This window comes from Vulpes vulpes, chromosome 6, assembly GCF_048418805.1.
Source record: "Vulpes vulpes isolate BD-2025 chromosome 6, VulVul3, whole genome shotgun sequence".
NCBI lineage: Eukaryota > Metazoa > Chordata > Mammalia > Carnivora > Canidae > Vulpes > Vulpes vulpes.
Genome location: NC_132785.1, coordinates 84124721 through 84145707, shown reverse-complemented (window position 1 = coordinate 84145707; position 20987 = coordinate 84124721).

Here is a 20987-nt window from a genome sequence, read left to right as displayed (position 1 = left end):
AGACCTGATTTGTGACCCAGTATGTGGTCTATTCTGGGGAAACTTCCATGTGCACTTTAGAAGAATGTGTATTCAGTTGTGTTTGGATGTAAATTTCTATAAATATCTGTGAAATCCATCTGGTCCAGTATATCATTTTTTTAAGCTCTTGTTTCTTTGGAGATGTCGTGCTTAGAAGATCTGTTGATTGTAACAAGCACTACATCAAGTCACCAAGTATAAGTGTATTATTATCTAAGCATGTCTTAACTTTGGTTATTAATTGATTGATATACTTGGCAGCTCCCACATTTGGGGCATAAATATTCATGATTGTTAGGTCCTCTTGTTGGATAGATCCTTTAAGTATGATATAGTGTCCCTCTTCATCTCTTACTACAGTCTTTGGGATAAACTTTATCTGATATGAGGATGGCTACCCCTGCTTTCTTTTGAGGACCATTTGAATGGTAAATGGTTCTCCCACCTTTTATTTTCAGGCGGTAGGTGTCCTTCTGTCTAAAATGAGTCTCTTGTAGACAGCAAATAGATGGGTCTTGCTTTTTTATCCAGTCTTAAACCCTGTGCCTTTTGATGGGGTCATAAGCCCATTCACGTTCAGCATTACTGCAGAAAGATATGAATTTAGTATCATCATGATACCTATTCAGTCCCTGTTTTTGTGGATTGTTTCCTTGGACTTCCTCTTTCTATTAGAGTCCCCCTTAGTATTTTTTGGAGACCTGGTTTGGTGGTCACATATTCTTTCAGTTTCTGCCTATTTGGAAGCTCTTTATCTCTCCTTCTGTTCTGAATGAGAGCTTTGCTGGATAAAGTATTCTTGGCTGCAGGTTCTTCTCATTTGGGACCCTGAATATATCCTGCCAGCCCTTTCTGGCCTGCCAGGTCTCTGTGGAGAGGTCTGCTGTTAATCCAATATTCCTCCACATTAAAGTTAGAGATTTCTTGTCTCTTGCTGCTTTAAGGATCTTCTCTTTATATTTGGAATTTACAAGTTTCACTATTTAATGTCGAGGTGCTGATTTTGGGGCGGGGAGGATCTCTCTATCTCCTGGATCTGAATGCCGTTTCCCTTCCCAAGTTAGGGAAGTTCTCAGCTATGATTTGTCCAAATACATATTCTGGACCTCTGTCCCTTTCGGCGCCCTCGGGAACCCCAATTAAACGTAGGTTTTTCTTCCTCAGGCTGTCATTTATTTCCCTTAATCTATCCTCATGGTCTTTTAATTGCCTGTCTCTTTTTTCCTCAGTTTCCCTCTTTGCCATTAACTTGTCTTCTATGTCACTCACTCGTTCTTCCACCTTATTGAGCCTCATCGTTAGGACTTCTAGCTTGGATTGCATCTCATTTAATTGATTTTTAATTTCAGCCTGATTGGATCTAAATTCTGCAGTCATGAAGTCTCTTGAATCCTTTATGCTTTTTTCTAGAGCCACCAGTAGCTTTATAATTGTGCTTCTGAATTGGCTTTCTGACATTGCATTGTAATCCAAATTTTGTAACTCTGTGGGAGAGAGGACTGTTTCTGATTCTTTCTTTTGAGTTGAGTTTGTCCTTCTAGTCATTTGTTCAGTGCAGATGGCCAAAAACAAGTTGTACCAGTAAAGGAGAAAAAGAGAGAGAAAAAAAGAAGAAGAAGAAGAAGAAGAAGAAGAAGAAGAAGAGGAAGAAGAGGAAGAGGAAGAAGAAGAAGAAAGAAGAAGAAGAAGAAGAAGAAGAAGAAGAAGAAGAAGAAGAAGAAAGAAGAAGAAGAAGAAGAAGAAGAAGAAGAAGAAGAAGAAGAAGAAGAAGAAGAAGAAAGAAGAAGAAGAAGAAAAATGGCAGGGGGGAACCAACAAAACAAAAAACAAGGGGGAGTATCCTCTGATTCTATAAACTGTAAATGCCTCGACTTCCCCTGGAACTTTCCAGGGCTGCTTGGTCAATAACTTGCTCTTCCCCTGTCCTTCCAGCTGGTCTTCTGGGGGAGGGGCCTGTTGTGCTGATTCTCCCGTGTGTGCACCTGGGGTGCTGCCCAGCCCCTGTCCGGTGCACGGCTCAGTGGGAGCTCTTTATCCTGTGAGGCCCCTGCTCAGTCCCAGGTACAAGGTGACACCAGGAGGAACAACAGTGGCGGCAGCCAGCTCTCCACTCTGGAGTCGGCACCTGCAGTAACTACCGCAGCTCCCAGTCCACAGGGGCCTGGATGCTCTGGGGTGGGGGGCGCCAATCTGCACAGCTCTGGCTGTCCACGGCAGGAGCATCCTTGCTGCCCTGTGCCCTCCTGGCCTCTGTCTGTCTTGGGGGGAGCCCCGGTTCTTGGGGTGTGTCCCCCAGCGCCCTGGGCTCCAGGGCCTGCACCTCTGGAATTGTGTTCCCGGGGCGTGCAGCCCCCTCCGCGTGGAGCCGCCCCCGAGCTGCTCCCGGCCTCACAGGCCTGGGGGACGCTGCACCCCCTTTGGGGTGTGTGGCGTGCTCTCCCCGGAGTGCAGTTCCTCTGTTAGTGACCCCAGGAGCCTGAGGGCATCCCCGCCCTCCTGGGATCCTGCCCGAGCTGTGAGCCCCTTTCCATCCGGGAAAGTTGGTGAAGCTCCTGCTTCTCCGGGTCGGGGCTTTCCTGTCCTGGGGGCACTCGCCGCCGTCTTAGCCCTCTTAGGCTCCTCGCGGGGGGCCCTCCCCCTTAGGATGCTTTTTTTTTTCTTTATTATTATTTTTTCCTTCTTCCTACCTTGATAGAATTGCAAACTCTTCTCACTGTAGCATTCCAGCTGTTCTCTTTAAATCTCAGACCGAATTTGTAGATTTTCAGGATGATTTGAAAGTTACCTAAGTAAGTTGGTGGGGACAGGTGACTTGGGGACCCTACTCTTCTGCCATCTTGCCCCACCCCCAAGGATTTTAACCTAGAATAGCAAAAACACTTTTTTTTAAAGAAAATTTACACTACCTGAGTTTAAGACTTACTATAAAGCTGGTAAATCAAGACAGTATGGTATTGGCATAAGAAAGACATAAGTATCAATGGAATAGAATGGAGACTCCAGAAATAGATCCACACTCATATGGCCAATTGATATTTGACAGTGTAACAGTAATCCAATATGGAAAGATCAACTTTTCAAAAAACTCGTAGTGGGATAACTGAATACCTATATGGAAAAAATAATAACTTTGGCCATTATCTCACACCATTCTTAAATAATCAAAAGAGATAGTATACCTAAATATAAGAACTAAACTACAAAACTTCTAGAAGAAAATATAAGAGAATCTTTTGATATTGGATTAGGCAAAAATTTCTTAGATAAGTCAAGAAACCATAAACACAATAAAAACAGTATATTTGACTTCATCAAAATTAAAAATGTGTGCTTCGAATGACACTGTTCTGAAAATGCAAAGATAAGCCACAGATTGAGAGAAAATATTTGCAAGCTGTATTACAGAAAAGGATTTGATTCCAGAATAAAGAACTTAAATTCAAAAATAAGGCAAACACTGAATTAAAAAATGGATAAAAAAAGATATTCAGAAAGTCAACAAGCTCAAGATGTTCAACATGTTGGTCATTAAAGAAATGTCAATTGAAATTATAATGAGAACATTACACACACACTGGAATGGCTAAAATTTAAAAAACTGGGCAAACTAAGAGTTGATGAGGATATGGAATACATTAGTTTGCTAGGACTGCCATAACAAAGCACTACAAATTGTGTGGCTTAAACAACAGATATTTACTATCTCACAATTCTGGAGGCTAGACCAGGAGTCTAAGATTAAGGTGTCAGCAGGGTTGGTTGCTTTTGAGGCCCATGAAGGAAAATCTGTTCCATGCCTCTCCCCTAACTTCTGATGGTTTGCTGGCAATCTTTGGCCTTCTTGGCATATAGAAGCATCACCTCAATCTGTGTCTTATTTTTTAAAAGATTTTATTTATTTATTCATGAGAAACACAGAGAGAGAGAGAGAAAGAGGCAGAGACACAGGCAAGGGAGAAGCAGGCTCCACGCAGGAAGCCTGATGTGGGACTTGATCCTGGGTCTCCAGGATCATGCCCTGGCTGAAGGCAGGTGCTTAACCACTGAGCCACCCAGGGATTCCCTCAATCTGTGTATTTATCTTCACATAACATTCTCCCTATGTCTCTCTGTGTTCAAATTTACTTTTTTTAAAGTACAGCAAATATGTTGAATTAGAGCCTACTATAAGGGCCTCATCTTAACTAATACTTCTGCCACAACCCTATTTCTAAATAAGATCACATTGTGTGAGTTAAAACTTCAACATATGAATCTTGAGAGAACACAATTAACCCATAACATGTAACAATAAAAAGTTTTATGAACTGCTTATGGAAATGAAAAGTGGTACAGTCATACCAGCAATTTCTTATAAAGTTAACTATATATCTGGTGTATGACCTGGAAATTGCATTCTTAGGATCATTGCAAGAGATATAAAAACAAATGTCCACGCAAAGACTTGTGTGCTAATGCTGTTATGAACATTATCTGGAAACAATCCAAATGTCCATGGACATGTAAATTATAAACAAAATATGGTATATTAATAACAATGAATAAATAAGCAGGAGCAAGTAAGCACAAATAAAAGAGTAAACTGATAGTATACAAACAACTTATGTGAATCTTCAAAAAGTACTAACTGAAAGAGGACAAAGACTACATGTTTTATAATGCTATTTATTTGAAGCTCTAGAAAGGAAAAAACTATAGTGACAGCAGATCAATAGTCATCTGATGCCAGAGATAGGGATAGAGAATGATTGCAAAAGGGAGTGGGGAAACTTTCTGGGGTGATGTGGAGGTTCTAAATTTTTATTGTGGTGGCAGTTGCAATATTATATACATTTGCCAAAACTCAACAAACCTAAAATGGGTACATTTTATTGTATGTGAGTTATATTTCAATATGTCTGTTTAAAAAATAGTACCACATTTGGGGCAACTGGATGATGCAGTCAGATAAGCATCCAACTCTTAGTTTTGGCTCAGGTCATGATCTTAGGGTCATGACAATGAGCCCCATATCAGGTTCCGCGCTGAGCTCGGGGTCTTCTCACCCTATGCACATCCTCTCTCTCTCTCTCTGGGAAAATTAAATAAATTTTTTTTAAGATTTTATTAATTTATTCATGAGAGACAGAGAGAGAGGCAGAGACATAGGGAGATGGAAAAGCAGGCTCCCTACAGGTAGTCTGATGTGGGACTCGATCCCGGGACTCCAGGATCATGCTGAGAGTTTAAGGCAGACACTCAACCACTGAGCCACTCAGGCATCCCAATAAATAAATCTTTAAAATAAATTTAAATAAAAATAGCACATTCTAAAATATTCAGAAAAAAATATTTTTATTCTCTAGTAAACATGACAACATATTCAAGTTATTTTACTTAATACAAACATATATAAAACATGTATGAAGCAGAGTACTGCAATGGAAGAAAAACAGATTTTTAATCCAGACACATCTGGGAACAAATTGCAGTTCTTCTATTCTGTTTTTGAGGTGACTACTCTCTGATCCTCAATTTCCTCATCTGTAAAACATACTTTATGGTATGGCCTTATAAGTCCCAGGAAAAGTTCTATTACAAAACACTGTATATTAACCCCTATGTAGTCATATAATTAGCATATGGTTTCTTAGAAATATCCATACTGGAGCAATATTTTGTACAGTCAGCTCATTGGGTAATGATATAATTTATGATGACTAGTCTTCAAAGATGCCATTGGAATCTGGATTGTTCTTCATTAATCACTTAGTTTTTCTTGTGGCAAACTTAAAGGTAAATTTGTAATTTCATTCCATTTAGTCACAAAAGAAATACACTCTGGCAAATAGTCATTAGCACATATGAACTAAGAAAATCGAATATGATTACTTCTATCTACTAAAGCCAATATTATTAATGATATGTTACAATTGTCTTTACATTACATGGTGGAGATAAAAATAATTGTACAATTTTAGCATCTTACCAACAATTAATTGCATTATTAGCTCTACTTCTTCAGCCCTCCTTGCATTCATAGCCTTTGTCATCTGGCTTTTGACCTCTTCCGATCAAAAGGTGTAGTTTTTTCTTATGCTATACACAAAAATAAGCTCAAAATGGATTAAAACCTAAACGAGAGACCTGAAATAATAAAATTCCTAAAATAAAACATAGGCAATAATCTCTTGGACATTGGCCTTAGCAGCATATTTATGGCTATGTCTCCTCAGGCAAGGAAAACAAAAGCAAAAATAAACTAATGGGACAACATCAAAATAAAAACCTTTTACATAGTAAAGGAAACCATCAACAAAGTAAAAAAGACAACCTACTGAAGGAGAATATATTTGCAAGTGATATATCTATTAAGGGGTTAATATCTAAAATATATAAAGAATTTATACAACCCAAGACCAAAAAACCAACAATCCAATAAAAATGGGCAGAGGACCTGAATAGACATTTTTCCAAAGAAGATGTACAGATGGCCAACAGATTCATGAAAAGATACTCAGCATCACTATCAGGGGAATGCAAATCAAAACCACAATGAGATATTACCTCTTACCAGTTAGCTATGTCCAGTATCAAAAAGACTTGAAATAACAAGTGTTGGTGAAGATGTAGAAGAAAAGAAAACTCTTGTGCACTGTTAATGGGAATATAAATTGGTGCAGCCATTATGGAAAACAGTATGGAGATTTCTCAAAAAAATTGAAAATAGAACTTCCATATGATCCAGTAATTCCACTACTGGGTATTTACCCAAAGAAAATGAAAGCACTAATTCAAAAAAAGTATTATGTACTCCTATGCTTCTTGTAGCATTACTTAAAATAGCCAAGATATGGAATCAATCCAAGTGTCCATCAATAGATGAATGGATAAAGAAGATATAGCATATATATAGCATATATATATATATATATATATATATATATACAATGAAATTACTGCTATCCATAAAAAAGAATGAAATCTTGCCATTTGTGACAGCATGGATCGATCTAGAGGGTGTTAAGTGAAATAAATGAGAGAGAAATACAAATACCTTAGGATTTCACTATATGTGAAATTTAAAAACAAAATAAATGAACAAATAAAAAAACAGACTCTTAAATACAGAGAACAAATTGGTGGTCGCCAGAGGGGAGGGGAGTGGGGATGGATGAAACAGGTGAAGAGGATTAAGAGGCATAAGCTCCTAGTTACAAGGTAAACAAATCATGGAGATGAAAAGTACAGCACAGGGAATACAGTCAATAGTATTATAATAATACTATGTGGTGATAGTTACTACATGTATTATGAGCACTGAGTAATATGTAAAATTCTTGAATCACTATGTTGTACATCTGAAGCTAGTATAACATTGTTAATTATACTTTAATAATATTTTTAAGTTATATTTTTCTACCCTTTGATTCTGAACATGACTGTAATTTCCTTTGGCAAATGAGATTGTAAAAGACATTATATAAATGAGGCTTGTAAAAACACTTGTTTGTGCTTTCGTGTCCCTGCCAGTCATGCAAATATGCATCAGTCAACCTATAGATAGAAGAAAAACATATGATTAGAGTTGATTTCCACCTGACATCCCAGCCAGACCAGTCTAGATCAGCTCACACTCCAGTGAGCAAGCCCAACCAAGATCTACAAAGCTGCCTAGCTAACCACCCCACACACTGTGAAAGCAATAAACACTTATTATATGCCACTGAGGTTTCACAAGTGTTTGTAACCTTATACCACAGCAGTAGATAAACTTTGAACAGTACTCTGGAAATACTCTTTTCACCCATTTCATCCATGAAGTGTATCCCATCTTAATTTTGTTTTGAGAAAAGAAAGGCAGTGTTTGTTTTTTAATAAAGAATAATGGGGGCACCAGTGTGGCTCAGGCCGTTAAGTCACCAACTCTGAGTTTCTGCTCAGGTCCTGATCTCATGGGTCGTGGGGCTCCTCACTCAGAGGAGTCTGCTTGGATATTCTCTCCTCTGCCCCTTCCTTCACTTGCTCTCTCTCTCTCTAAAATAAATAAATAAACCTTTCAAAAGATAAGGACACTTATTAATAAACAAAGGCATGTAAAATAAACACTAAACAACAAAATTAATATGCCATTTATAACAAAACTAATTCTTACATTTCAAAATTGCTTACTTTTTCTTTAACCCTCTAAGGTTGTTTTGTATACTTCAGATGGCTTTCAAAGCTGCCATTAGATTCTCATACCTATTCTTCCTTATGTATCTTAAACACTTTAAGGTTTATTCAGTTTTAAGATAGATTTGAGATTTTAAGTGTATAGCAAATAAAGGAAAAACCAAGGCCTAAATATTCAGCAAATGAGATACTAATTGTTACTGATAGAAGGCTCCCTGTTCTAAGATGTACATACTCCCTTAAGAGAACATTAATATTTCCACACTCATTCTTACAGTTCACTTCCCAGACCTCTGTTCTCTTCCTCACATACTCTGATACAAGTACACCTGTCTCCATTTTTCAAGAAAGTATATTATAAAGTTTTGTCACATACAAAATATTTAAACCCAAATTACACAGATGCTTGGGAGGTAACAGGCTTTAGAACCTAGAGTTGGACTTCCTATGATTAAAATCTCAGCTTTGCCACTTAACTAGTTGTATGACCTTGGACCAGTTACTTAACTTCAATAAGACATTCAGATAATCCATGTAGAGGGAAAATAATTATAAAAGCCATATCATTGGGGATCCCTGGATGGGCCTATGGCTTAGTGCCTGCCTTCGGCCCAGGGGGTGGCCCTGGAGTCCCGGGATCAAGTCCCACATTGAGCTTCCTGCATGGCACCTGCTTCTCTCTGCCTGTGTCTCTGCCTATCTCTCTCTCTGTGTCTCTCACGAATAAATAAATAAAATCTTTTAAAAAACCCATAAGATTTTATTTATTTATTTGAGAGAGGAAGAGCATGAGAGAGAGGGCACAAGCACGGGGATGCGAGAAGTAGACTCTCCACTGAGCTGGGAGCCCCACGTGGGACTTGATCCCAGGACCCCAGGATCATGACCTGAGCTGAAGGCCGACGCCAGCCAGCTGAGCCACCCAGGCACTCCACAGTATGTTTTTAAGTGATGACTCAAGTTACCAAACTGAAGAGAACAATTTAAAAATGTATAGGAAAACAACTTGGAAAGGGAAATAATGATTACTAAGTAGTGAGATCTTTGTGTCTTTTATGTTTTCCAAATTTTCTATAATTAACATGTGTTACTTTTATAATCCTATTATTTATCTACCCATTTAATTTTAAATTTTATTTAAAAGATTTCCTCTATAATTTTCCTATGTTTTCTGTAAACCCAATTATATTCAATTGCACTTATTTCCTTTCACCACTTTCCCAAAAGAAGTTCTCAAATCATCATTTTTAAAATACTTTGGTCAATAAAAACAAGTAAGCAAAAGATTCATAGGTTTTGATGATTTTACTTCATTTGTGAATTTCCAGAAAAATTCAAAGACTTAACCCCCAAACTTTCAGGGAGTTAGAAATACGCTATGAACACAAGGGCCTATTGTTTCAATGCATGAGGAAATTGATCAAAGTTCTTTTACTTTATTTCTTAGTTCTGAGAGCTACAATAAATTTTAGTAATTGCATTATCCATGTTCTTTTCTCTAAGACATTTGTCAAGTCTTTTTTTTTGTGTGTGTGTTTTTTTTTTGTGTCAAGTCTTTTTTATAGTCATACAAGAACTACACTAATTATAAAATTGATCATCATACATAATGACCAAGTCTTCAGGTTCAATAGGGTAAGTAAAAAATTTGACTGAAAAACAGCCCTGAGAAGATAAGGAAAGTCAGGGGTGTCTCACTATGTCACGACATGATTGTTTTATTACTATTCTATCATCCCACTATTTTGAGTCCATTTAAGACCAGAAGTAACTGAACACTACTGCAATGCTCTTCTTACGTATTTCTGTTTGAGTAGAAGTGCTAGAAGACTCCTGAGGAAGCCCAGGCATTTAAGATTTACAACTCAATTCCTCTAACAGAAAATTTGAGTAAATAGGAATACTTGGTTTTGTTTCTTGGAGACTTTATAATGGAGAACTGTATTCTACTGCCTCAGATCAAGCATACTTATAAGCCAACTAAATTATATCACTGCAGACAATTTTCTCAAGCTTCTGTCCTATTCAAATAGCCATAAATCAAAGTGCACACCCAATTGCAAATAGCCCTTGACCTCAGTGAAGTTAAAAGAAAACAGCCAGTTACGGTTGAAAAATTCTGAGTTTGCCATCTTTTAGCAATTAGTGATAAACAAGTGATAAATCCTCTCTTAGAATTGAGACTAAAAAAAATTCTGTTTGTTGTTTAATGATCTTATTTTTATTTTGATCATTATTTTTTAAGTTGCTTTGATTAGTGCCAGAGTGGCAACTCATCAGGAGAGCAATATACATTGTAGTCTGTTGTTTCTCTGCATGCACACCTCACTAATAGCTTCCTAAATCCAAAGGGATAAAGTGAGGTAAATGTAGGATAAAAGTAATTTTTTCCCTAATTTGCAGCCCTCAGCTAGCTGAGACTGAGCTCCATTGATCTCCCTTAACCGCTGGGGAAGAATGCTCGATAAAGGCTTACCCTCCTCTTTATTTAAATAATATCAATTGCTTTAATTAGCAAACACTGTAGATACTCTTCTATTTATTTACCAGATACCCATACCCTCTCTGATTCCCACAAATTTGGCATTGATGAGTAACCTATGCAATGTTTAGTGATTTTAGTTACTCAAGAAAAAAGGGTCAAAATCTTCATCTCGAAATTTTAAAAAAATATTTTATTGATTTATTCATGAGAGACAGAGAGAGGCAGAGACACAGGCAGAGGGAGAAGCAGGCTCCCTGTGGGAAGCGTGATGTGGGACTCATCCTCAGACCTTGGATCACGCCCTGAGCAAAAGGCAGATGCTCAACCACTGAGCTACCCAGGCATCCCTGCATCTTGAAATTTTAAGTTAAATGGGATTTTGTTCTAAGAAATACAATTACAGATATTCTATACCCTATATCCCAAATTCACACTCTGAAAATGGTAACTATTGCAGACATTCCATACCTCTCCTTTAAAGAAATCATGTTTGCATGTATTTTAAGGGAAGAAAAATGGACACTTTAAAAATATTCTGCTCCAATGAGATGCATTATATTTTGTAAAAGCTAGTCTGTTTTTGTGGAGAAAAAAAACACTACTTCAATTTTCAACTACTCATAGTCTGTGTGACAATGTACAAGTCACTTACCTTCTCTGGGTCTCAATTTCTGCATTTAATTATCTGCTTAAATGCAGCAGGATAGATTAACTGGTATCTTGAGGTACCATCTAACTCTAGAAGTCCTGGTATACAAGCCCTGAGATTGTAATTCAGGGCCAAGAGAATAATAAAATGATCAGTAGATTTGTAGAGTCATTTCCACAACAGTATCCTTTTCTCTATCTCATTCAAGCTTTACAACCTCCTATGTGATAAACAGGCTTGTGTTATTAGCTACTTCTGCCAGATAAAGAAGCTGAGCCTCAGAGAGGTTAATGCCTTCAAGATCACGACCTAATAAATTGAGCCAACAGGAACAACTTCTGGGTCTTGTGCTCTAAGTCTAACGCTCTTTCTACTGTATCACATTTCTCTTATACAGGTATGATATCCAAATTTCTGCAATTGCATTTTCAAATGCATTCTGTTAGCTTTTGAGGAAAGCATGTCTTTCCAATTTTACTTGGCAGAGCTGAGTTTACAAACCTTAACATTAAATTGAATGGTGCAAGAATATGTCCTAGGTTTATGAGACATGAAAGGAAAATTTTCCCAGTTTCATATAGCTCTTAACATAATCCACAAATTCAGATGGTCCTCATGCAGATAATTGAAAGTCAGCTGCATATAGTTGAAGTATGATGCCATGGCTTACAGAACCTCTTCCTCTTCGCCTTGCTACCTTTGCTCTCTATCATCTGAGAAGATGCTTCATGAACATAGCAATGGTGTGAGAATAGCCAACTAGCAGATTTCAAGCCAGTTAAAAATTTGATAATGGAGGGAGGGACTAACTCAAGAAATAACCAACTAGGCTAAATATGCAGGAAGATGGAAGATGATATAAAATGTGAATAAGAAGCGATTAATTTTTTAATGCCCAGAGTATCTTCTCCTAGTAGGATTTAAGTTCTTTTACACCACTAATCCAAATAATTATAACAGCTTTTTTAGTTATTATGACCACATATTTTTCTGTGTGGAAAAAGCATTCTGATTCCTAAGTGACTATCTCCCAACTAATCTTGAAGCATACTCTATTTTAACATGGCAACAGTCCATATTCTGACTTGCAATGTTCACTAAAATCAAATCTTCCCTAACTCCACTGTTAGCACCCATTTGGGTATAAGAGAAGCTGTTCTATTAAATTTTCTACAATGCTTTTCAAAGTTCTCAGTCTACAATGCATGTTAAAAAAAATGCTATTAACTGATGAAAAAGCAAATATAAATACAGTCATAGGAAAACATAAATTGCAGCTGTCCAAAACCAACATTTATACCAGCATATGTTGAAATTCAAGCTATGTAAATATATCAGCATACCCCGCTCTATATGTTGAGGTCTTTGGCTTACTGTTTTAAGAGAGCAAGCAGAAAGGCAAAATGGCATCAAACACACCAAGAGGTAGAGAGAAATAAGAGAGGGAAAGACAGAGATAGAGAGAAGATGAGACAAAGAATAACACATGGGGAGGGGAAAGAGAGACAAGAAAGAGGGGAATTCAATAGGAGACCCATAGGCAAAGAGGAGAGAAGGCAGAAACACTTTAAAATAAAGTTAAGGGATCCCTGGGTGGCTCAGCGGTTGAGCGCCACCTTCAGCCCAGGGCTGATCCTGGAGATCTGGGATGGAGTCCCACATCGAGCTCTCTGCATGGAACCTGCTTCTCCCTCTGCCTGTGTCTCTGCCTCTGTGTGTGTGTGTGTGTGTGTGTGTGTGTGTCTCATGAATAAATAAATAAAATCTTAAAAAAAATAAAGTTAAAATGCTATGTATAAAAATTACCCAAAAGAAGGCAGTTTTTGATTACCTAAGGGAAAATGATCAATAATTTTCCAGGTTTTCTCTTTCTAGACATTTGTATTTTAGTTTCAAAATCAAAGGGAAAGGAAAGGGGAATACGAAACATAAATTGAGTAAATCTATTTAAAATAGATTCCTAAAAGGTATTTCTCTGGGAAAACTGTGGAATAGATTAAGGTGGTGTCTGTTTCCCCAACTATCCAGTTAAGTATCACTTCTACCTTCTTAGAGTCTATGCCTCCTCCTGATCTAATTTTTTAATAAAAAATCTACTGTTAAATAAGGTTCTAAATTGCATTCATATTAAAATATAAATGACTAGTGTTCAGGGCAAATTATTAGCAGTAGCGGGTCCAAATAATTTCTTGTTAAAACAGGAACAGAATACTTTGAGAGTGAAAGAGGTACTTTTAATGATTATGCCAGGAAAACAAGTGTAAAGCAGGACTGGTCTGGAGGAAAGGAGATTTATAATCATTCCTAAGTAGTAGAAAAAGATTTGGGGGAAAGAGCCCTTCTCTGAGTCTCTAAAACAAGATAGATTATGACTTCATGCCATGTGGTAAAGTCAGTTCTACACCAGAGTCTAACATAGATCAAATTACCACACTGAACTATTTTGTACAATCTCAGGATGTTATGGAATAACAGGACATATATCACTTCAAATTATGATTCCATCAGAGTTATTCTAATAGGTTCTGCCTTCCTGAATACCTAATGCAACAATCTGCAAGAGTGTTGGCTTGTAAAGCTACAAATATCTGCCAATTAATTAGCACTGCAAATGGAAATGCTAACAATTGCCTGATTTGTATTCATACATGATTTTAGAAAATCCAAGTTCAGACCTCTCTTATTTTTCACAGTTATAGAAAATTCATGTTAGAACTCAAAACATATATTCTTAAAATTTTCAGAGCTATTTCTAGCAAATATAATTTATAGTTTTATATATAAGTACATATATTTATATGAATTAGTTTATATAGATTATGTAAAGACAAATACACATGCATTCACACACACCACAATTCATTACAGCTCTGAAGGTAGGTCCACAAACAAACCATGTGATCAGCTTGCCAGAAAATTTAGTCTGTTGATACTAAAATTGGAAAAAATACATATTAGAATTAATAATAAAGTTTTACTACCAATCTAAGCTTTATAAAATGTCCTTTTCATTCAGTGTACATTTTTCTAAAATTATCCCACTTCCATCTTTTTAGCCTCCTTCTGACCAGAACCACTCACTAAGAAAGAAAGAAAAAAAGAAAAGGAGAGAGAAAGAAAGAAGAGATGAGAGCTACAATAATATTGGGAGCAAAAGACACCCTCTTATTTCTAGTCACTTGTATGTGGTGTCTTTTTAATTTATGGCACAGATTGATCCATTCCCTATAGGCTTCTTTTCTCTAAACAAATATGCATCAGTAAATCCAAAATTAACTAGAAAGTATCATAAGTTTAATTATTAATTGTTCTGTGGCTAGCTCAACTAGGCCTAGTTTAGGTATGAAAAATCAGTACATTTTATTTTGATTTAAAAAACTAACAATTATATAATTTTTAAACATTAATTCATTATTTATTCAAATACATATCTTAAAAATTTACTGAACGTTAGTGACACTGCTACAGGATCTGGGCATATCAGAATGAACCAGACAACAAAATTCTTGTCTCAACACAGTTTATTTTACATTGCAGTGGGGAAAGAATCAGAAAGAATCAAGGTCGGCATTATGTTGTTCACATTTTTCTGCTATACCAGATAGAGGAGAATTTAAGCCATTCTCAAAAAATGCCTAGCACTATGCTTATGTGCATGTTTATATGCTTTTATGGATGAGTAAAGGGGGCAACTGCTGTGTTCTGGAGACTACAAAGCCACCTGCTTCGATTCACAAGTGTAAGAGGCTCTTGTTTTTCTTATAGAGTTAGGTTTAGGGGGTAACCTATCCTTTTAACACTGAGATTTCACAGTGTGCCATTTTATAGTTAAAAACATAATATTTCTGTGTGGCTTTTCACAAATAAGCAAAGCAGCATAAATTATAGAGCATATTATTTATCAAATAGCATTAGAATAATAACATGTACTACACACTTGTTACTCATTGAAAAAACCTCAGGTTGCTTAATGCTCTGCTCTTCACCTTCCCATAATTTCCATTCACACCAGCTCTGAGAACTCATGAAGTAGCACTGAACTGCTCTCTCAAGACACCAACTTCTCTTAAGCTTTATGTGAGAGAACTTGCATATTGAAATGAGTCCTGAGACATGCCATTAGCTAGTAGATCTTTAAATGTAGAATATTTATGGAAATAGGATAAGCACTCTCTTTAGGGTTAAAAAATAAGTGGATATCATTATAGAGTCATAAATTAAATTTTATTTCATCTTCAAGTGCCAGGACCATGGCCTACAGTTATGCATTTTGTTTAAGCACAAAGAGATCTGACAGAGGGTATGAATAGGACTGAAATTCAATCCATGCTCTCTGCTTACTCTAAACTCTATGCTCTGGTGTAGGGCTCCATCAGCCTCCAGGCAAAAAGGGCCTCTTTCTAATTCATCTTTCTAGAAAATTCCTTTTTATAATTCTCCCAAAGATTCTGTATAGGCTAGCAGACTTTGGACAAGTGCTACTAGTACTATAGCCTATCATACAACAACTAAAGTCAGCAACAACTACACAAAGAAGTTCCCACAAACCAAGCCTTTTTCTTGTCAAACATCCAGGGTTATTTTGAAATTAAGAGTTGAAATTCAAAGGGTTTAGTTTCTATAACTGTAAGCCTATAAAAATAACAACAAAATTCTTAGACATGTAAATATTCTTTGTAAGAAGAGATAATGTTACTGACCACTTTGGTCATATGTTTTAGAGGATTTCCTTGTAGTGATAATGACTGGACACAGATTCACACATAGTCTATCACCATGTCCCACTTTTGATGAGGTACGTAGGCCTGAGAGAAGCCATATAGTGTCTGACTAATGGACTGAAAGATTAAACCAATTATTTTGATCCCAGCACCCCTGTGATCTAAACTTTGAAGTAATCTAGCACCTATTCCAGCTAAATATCACTAGACATCCTGTTAGTGGGAGCACCTTGAGGGATTGGGCTCTTAAAGACCCTTCTATGTCCCTAGTTCTCAACACAGTACTAGACATGTAGATTCAATAAATGTTAGTTGAACAAATAAGAGACATTTAGAAATAGCTATTTAATGCTTCTTAATATCCATATAGTAAGCTTAACAGTGAAGGTAATTAAAATCCTATCTACTGGGGGATCCCTGGGTGGCGCAGCGGTTTAGCGCCTGCCTTTGGCCCAGGGCGCGATCCTGGAAACTCGAGATCGAATCCCACGTTGGGCTCCCAGTGCATGGAGCCTGCTTCCCCCTCTGCCTGTGTCTCTGCCTCTCTCTCTCTCTCTCTCTCTCTCTGTGTGACTATCATAAATAAATAAAAAAATAAAATAAAATAAAATCCTATCTACTGTGGAATGTAAGCTCATTTCCTCTTATTAGACTCTCAATTCAATTCTACAAATATTTATTGAATACTATTAAGTATAAGGCAATACACACCTAAAGTTGTGAGTAATACAATGATAAATTCATACACAGTTTTTGCTTTTAAGGTGATTATTATTTCATGAAGGTGACAGAGGTACAAAGGCAAAGTGTACCAACTAGCATGTTATTCTCTACTAGTACTAAGTCAAGAAACCTACAGACAATGGAATTCATTTCCTAAGAGTCACCTTAGGAATTTGAGCTAAACTGCCATAGCAGTAAACCAAAGTGAATAACAAGAACTTTGACATTAGCAAGGGGACTTTGCTGAACATTTCCATTCCAGATTTCTCAAGATCCAAACAATGTTCTCTCAGGGAAGATAGTGTAAATGTTGTCATGGTACCCAAGAAGAGAGCGATAATTACAATTGATAAGAATAGACAATCTTGCAATAGGAAGCCGAAAAATAAAAACTAGTCAGGGAGCCCAGTCTATTGCCCAGTAGAACCGGAGGTACATTATATGCTTCCTGCACTCTGATTTCTTCCTATGTCTCATAGCTACTGCCACTTCCATGAGGATTTTCAAGTACCTTATGCCCATTAGTTGACCCCTAACATTCTTTAACTCAAAACTATGATCCTTGTACATGATAGGCTTTTTGTATTCATGTTAAAAAATTATGTAATTGCCCAATTGCCTGACAAAATTATGGCATGTTTTGAGGGAAAAATGCAATGAATTATTTTGAATAGGACCAATTTCAATTTGCTTTTTGTCCAATTTGAATACCAATTTTTTAATGAGAAAAGGTCATATTATGATATTGGCATAGTTCACTACAATCTGGTCTTAATGTGAAAATTGTATCGTGAGATTGATGTTGCCTTTGAGTTATAGGATCTTAGTATTCTGCATTTGGGTTAGCTAACTCTGAACCATAAGTCAGAATGCTGCACAGTCAAACAGAATAAGACAGTTGGCCAATAAAACAGTGTAGACAAAAAAAAAATCAAAATGTTATTGCACTTGCCCATCATTCATAAAATGTAATAGGCATTTCACAGTCTCATATTCTCATCACACAGAATGTAATGAAAAAGAAAATGTCACATGATTAATCATTTCTCCTGACAAAAAGTTTAATAGGAAAGGGAGAACATTGTATTACCAATGTAAATCAGTCATTATGGCCTTAATGGTATATTTCCATGGTGATCCCACACCACTGTGTTCAAGATAGCTGGAATCTCCCTTCTCCATAGGAATCTGGCTTATTCTCTGCCTCAAGAATATGACAAAGCTCAAGAAACAGCAAAAAAGATTTAGAAGAATGACTAGTGCAACAAATGACTTTTTTTTGTAAAAACAGCTTTTAATAAATTGAAGCAGTGATGAAGAAACTAACTTCCAAATATCAAGAACAGACAGAATGTTATTTTTTCCTTTAAAATATACAATTCTTAAGATAATATCAAGAAAAACAAAATAAAATTAGAAGCAATATAAAGGAAAAATTGTTCCTTATAAAATGAAATGACCTAACTATAGGCAATACTCTAAGTTCCAAAGGCAAAAGATAGTTCTAATAGGAAGAAAGGAATTTCTCCTGAAAGAAATCAGAAAGCTTTGTCAGTTTCAGACCCCAAAGCCAATATATCGAGTTTGCATTTAACTGGAAGCACCATGAAGGAAAAATAATGAACGATATACAAATCAAATAAGAGAAAAGATCAAAAATCATAAAGAGGCACTGGGCTCTATTTAGCACAGAAATAAATTTGATTAGAAAACAAAATAAAATACTAAGAACATATTCCTAAATTTAGTCCTATAAATTACTTGGAAGATTCAAAACTAGAAATAATAGAATGTGATTCAGTTCCTTAAAAAGAAGCCCCCAAGATAGGAGGCATTAAGCTAACATAATGACAGCCTGTAATGACAGCCTGTTCAAAAAAAGCACATCAAGAACTAAAAGAATAAAGTGTAATTAATTTGGCTTTCTTCCATTCCACAACTCCAAGTGTGAACATATGCCTAAGAAACACAAAGACAAAAGACAACTGCTATTCCCAAAGAGATTCATCCTAGTTTTGAAGAAATACCCACAAAGGCAGAGAAGACAGCAGATCTGGCACATGGGTGGTAATGAACAGCAATGGGAGAAACAGCCATAAAAAATACTCTCAGAACTTTCCAATTATTTTGACTCCTGAACCAATTACTTGATTATAAAAAGAAATAATGAAACATGTCTTGGGCTGAAAAGTAAAAATATTACAGAATATGCAAATCTATATATCCAAAGAAGGAAGTTATTGAAATATTTTAATAACATAAAACTGAAGATGTTTTGGTTTCCATTAACTGGAAATACTAAGACCATAGATACAAAATACTATAAACTGTAAGAAGAGAAGAAAACAGAAAGTTCCCAGCCAGCGATTTGTGGCAGTTGAGAGCTGTGTGCTGTGATGTGCGGCAGGGCTATGGGATTAGACACAGCTCCTGGAGGGCTGCTGTAAATTATAAACCAGCATATGTGCAAGGGGAAGAAGCAGCCCATTAGTAAACCTTTCAAATATAGATGGGCTCCCAAGAGGTTAGTTTGTACATTATTCACAGAAATAACTTTGACTGCACAAAGATTTGTGGAGCATTTCAATTGCCCTTAGATAATTAAGAATTTGTTCAGCGAACAAAAATGGAAACCTTAAAATCACAGTAGCTGAACAAATTATTCCAAAATGGCATCATTTATTTGATAGTAAAATAAGTTTGGACAAAAATTAATAGGAGATACAATTGTGGTCACTTAAACTGTCTGAAGAAATACAAAACAAAGAATAGAGAGCCACCGAGTTGTGTTTCTCCTTCAAAGGGTAGAGAGCCTCCATTAATAATTATAACTCCACATGTACCATATCTGACTGAGATTCAAAGCATTTCTTGGCCTGTAACTTAGAAAACTTCTCATAATAGATTCCCTATAATCATGGCATTGGTACAATCTGCTAAAATGTTCAATAAGGTAGTTGCATTTGGGCTATACACAGCATACAATTTTCATTTCTGCTCTCTGATTGAGTAGCTAACTCTGGTGAAAATTCTTCTGCTTAATTTTGGCTTTGATAACAAACTCACTATCCTTTAAAAGAAAAGTGCTGGATGTATAAAATGAAGAATGACTTTCACTTAAACCTAGTTCCATTAAGTGTATTATCCCTGAGCTTGTGAGGGAAACAATTTTGATGCAGCATAGACAGAAGAGACTTTCATCATATATTTTAAGGAAACACAGCAAACTCACACAAGTGGAGTATTCTATTATGCAAAAGAATCACTATAAAGACATTAAGAGAAAAAAGGAACAAATGAGCAAGGACTAGCCCACAGCTGAAAATTAATGGCATCAGAAAAGTCAGAGAGTAAAAGGTCAACAGTGAAGTATTCATGTTTCCAATTTCTAACCACTCTCTCACTTTTTTCCCAATCTCTTTATCACTTTTCAATTTTTCTTCTAGGAGTACAGGTTTCTAATAATAAATATACTAACACTATTCCTGACCAGGTCCATTCTTATACTATACTTACTAGTTATATTAGCAGGTCACTTTTCCTTCCTCACAGGATTGGTTTTTGTTTGTTTTTTCTAACCATGTTGCATTTCAGGTACCAAAGAAGATGACAGTGGGGAAAATTCTTGGGGTCAGAGAGTTTGGATCATTATCCTTCCTCTGACTTCTTTTAGCACTAGTGTATTACTTAATCACTCAAATCTGGGCAGCCCAGGTGGCTCAGCAGTTTAGCGCCGCCTTGGCCCAGGGCCTGATCCTGGAGATGCGGGATGGAGTCCCATGTCGGGCTCCCTGTGTGGAGCCTGCTACTGCCTCTGCCTGTGTCTCTGCCTCTCTCTCTGTCTCTCATGAATAAATAAATAAAATATTTTTAAAAATCACTCAAATCCAACATAGGAATTAGGAATAGCAAAGGAGCTTGATATCTAAACCTAAATCCGTACCTGCTGGATTCTAATAACAAATCATCCATGGTATCAATATCCAAAAGAACAACTTGATTACATTCCAAAAATTCCCAAAAGTCACTTGCTCTCTCAAATCTAAGGCTAAGGGTCATTTTGTTAGCATAGCAGATCACAAGACTAGCAGATCTTACAAAATCATTATGGCTTATATTCAAAAGCTTTTTATAAAATGAATAAGTTCTGTTATATATCCAAACATAGAAAGAAAATAGTTAAACATATCCTGGGATTTTTCTAGCAAATGCCAATCATAATGATGGAAAGGCA